Here is a 3,735-nt window from a genome sequence, read left to right on the forward strand (position 1 = left end):
CTCAGCACAGCCACACTCAGCTTCTGCGATACAAAATTCGAAACTGCTAATGTCAATGCGAATTTAGGCGCCGTTTTGCTGCTACAACTGAGGAGGAGGAGAAATAAACTTTTATTGTGCTACAACAATAGTTGTAGCTACAACTGACAGACACCGGCTTTTTCGCTCGAGCAACGGGCCATTTGAGGCTCTCGCATCAAAAAAGTGATCACCAGTAGACGTGATCTTTACAACACTGACTGCGACGTTCTTACAGGGGTTCTGACATCACATTTTCTAATTTAATTTATTTCGTTAACTGAAAGTCATGGACCTCGAAACATCAAAAAAAGTTCGGACAATCCTCAGAGCGTCCTAAATAATCTGCCATAAAATCTTTCATGCGAACAGTTTCGGTTTCGTTTCTTTAGCTGTGTACGGAGGAGTTAGAGGCGTATTGACCCAATTGACCCTTTTCGCGGCAATCCCGTGGGCGCTGCCAGGTTTGATCACGTGGTGACGCGTCCATTGCTTGCCTCAACTGCCTCCGTTACTTCCGTTCACAATGGATCTGTATGACGCCGGTGCGGCTTAGCAAACCTCTATTTCAGGAGATATCGTAGACGGTGACTGGGAGGACGACACGAAGCTTTGGCCACAGCTTCAGAGAACATGCAAAAGCGCTTTCGGAGCTGATGAAGCTACGTCCAAACGGCGTGAGTAGCGTATATGGCGCTTGCTCTAAAAGCGGGGCTTAATATGTATTTCAAGCTATCAAAGCTTTCCGCTCATCAATTGAATCAGGATTAGCCTGTTTTGTTCTTCGTTCTTTATTTCGCAAATATTTTGAAGAAGCGGCTTGTCATGTTTCTGACCCAGTAAAGTTCCTCGGTGCGGTCACTTTATGATTGTTGTCTGCCTAATCGCTCGCAGATGAGCCCAGTTCCGTTAGATTTGTTCTTGTTGCGCACAAGGCTTGAAATTTAGCTGTTTTGTACGTTGTAGTACCTTGTGGCAAAGACATATTATCGCTAGTAACTCGCTTACTCTTGTGGACCGTCACGAAACATTCAGCTTCGACCATTCGTGCGCTATTGTGCGTATGCATGTATAGTGCGCACATATACAAGTGTGCGCTCATTCACATATTCTTGACACGTTGGCGAAAGAGTGGGCGTAAGTTTTCGTGCCAGTTGGGGTAGATGTATGTAGATACTGTGCGCGAAACCTACTATGACAGGAAGCTGCGCTACTACCTTTATCATTGTTTAACGAGCGGTACTCACTCTTGCCGACGTACCGGGGCTGAAACCCTTTCTTTGAAGGTTAGCGATACAACGCTGGCGGATGAGCAAATTTCTGTATCCTCGAGGAAAGCCGTACATATCGAAGTGCCGGAAACACGTACGGACAGTGGCAGCAGCGGTCCGCGAACTTGGCCACACATATTCATTATATTCCTTAATATGCCAGTCACTTTTTTGCAGCCAACTACTACACTCATCTTCAAACCACATGATTCAATGCAGCATTATTGTAGCACAGTGCGTTAGCGAAAACTCAGTTGCATTTCCGTCCGCTCATTGTGCAGAAGCAAGGTAGAAGCGGTAATGGTAAAGGCAGGCTCACAACGCCTGAAGTAGGCAAAGAATGCTAATCGCATTAAAGCACGACATACACAGAAACAGAAGATGACGGGGCAAAGCTGAGCTAGCAACTGAATTTTTATTGCAGAAAATAACAAATGAATAACTTTTGCTTGTCCTCGGGCAGTCCTCTGGTGCATGCGCGGACTTTCACTAGTGACTCATTAGGCATGTTGTTGGTTACACTTTTGTTTGTGTTGTTGGTGGCATTTTTCAGAGGCCTGTCACACTTTCTCCGAGTATCAGATGTCCGCCAGCCGATCATTCAGCAAAGACCCAGAAGGCCTCAGAGGTTTAGCGATAAATTGAACTCGAAATAAGCCATGACTACCGAGTAGAGGCCTGTTGTGTTGCATAGCCGCTAAGGCATTTCGATCGTTGCGACAGCACAGCAGGTACTCCTGTTTTCACTGCTCTGAACGTGACTCTCCAAGGCAGACCTAACCTAACCTAACATTTGGCTTTCAATCTTAACGCGGAAGCCTTAGGTCCGGGCCACCGTCCGGCACTCCTATTTGAAGGCATGGGAATCTAGGCGGAAAGTTTTCATTTTTCCGGGGGGCTGGGGCCTGACCAGCTTTCCGAACCTCACCCATGTATTACAAACTTAAATTATGGGGATTTACGTGCCAAAACCACGATCTGATTATGAGGCACGCCGTAGTGGGGGAGTCCGGAAATTTGGACCACCTGGGGTTCTTTAACGTCCACCTCAATTTACGTACACGGGTGTTTTCGCATTTCGCCCCCATCGAAATGCGGCAGCCGTCACCGGTATTCGATCCCGCGACCTTGATCCCGCGATGCTCAGCAGTCCAATACCACAGCCACTGAGCAACCACGGCGGGTGCTCAACCTTATATATATATATATATATATATATATATATATATATATATATATATATATATATATATATATATATACATATATATGAACTTCCTGTGAGCTCAAAAGATTGTTCACTGAAGTGACGAGATTATATGAGTCTTTGCAAGACCTCAGAGTAGGCGACAATTCAGTTTTACAGCCTGAGTCCCTTTGCACCGCCAAGAGACGGACGTCTCTTGGTTGAGCCATGCGACAAGCGGATTTAGTTAAACACGTTAGGGAGATACATGTGTTTTGTGCGTATTAAGTAGCACAAGTACACATCTATGAAAAGGCAATGTAACGCCTTGTCAAATATTTAATACAAAAGATACAATCAAGAAATCTTTTCCTGACGAAATGTCAGTTATTGAGAAGATAAGACATAACATATATGAACATTAAACGATATATAACAATTTCTGAACAGAACTTATGACTACAATTATTAGCATAAGTATAGTGTGATTCCATAACGCCATAGTTTCATTACATGTCAAAGCATGCCTTATGCCACTGGTTTCGTTTATTTTCCGGAGGCAGAACAAAGGATTATAGAGTAAAAATTATCAGGTGCCCAAATAAATAAACATAATAACAAATAAACAAATAAGACAGCGAAATCTCAAAAGCGCGAAAGGACTCGATAGCAAATAAAGGAACAACGCGGGTTGTGTTACTAAGACTGTACTAAGAAGCAAATGCAGCGTACAACGAATAAAAATTAATATGGAAAATGCACAGATAGACTAGGGAGTTTTACAAATAGGCTCCGTACAGTGAACAGATCGAGGGCGCTACGGCAAAACGCCGTGCAGCGCCAATGGTGGTAGAATGTGAAACACTGAATGTGAAACACTGAATGTGAAACACTGACAGAGCCCCGCGGCAGCGACTGAACGTGTTTCAACGCGCGCGTGACGTTCAAAATATCGCGTGTGTTGTTTTGCGGCTTTAAGCCGATAAGCTGTATTGAAAATTACTTTTGTGCGCCTATACTCGACAAAGGAGACAAGCTGTATGTGGCGGGCCACGTTTACGACGTGAAGGAGACCGACGGCGCCGACTTGAGGGCGCCGTCGGTCACTCTCAGCAAGAGAAACAAGTGTACGACGTTTCCTTGCAGGTAGGGAGAACATGCATGCATTTTTATATCAGCAAGTGGTTTTGACGCGTAAGCGGAAGCGCAAACGCTACCACGACTTATTGGAGGAAAATCTGCGGTGCAAGTTAAACGAAG

This window comes from Dermacentor silvarum, chromosome 2 (genome assembly GCF_013339745.2).
Source record: "Dermacentor silvarum isolate Dsil-2018 chromosome 2, BIME_Dsil_1.4, whole genome shotgun sequence".
NCBI classification, from domain to species: domain Eukaryota; kingdom Metazoa; phylum Arthropoda; class Arachnida; order Ixodida; family Ixodidae; genus Dermacentor; species Dermacentor silvarum.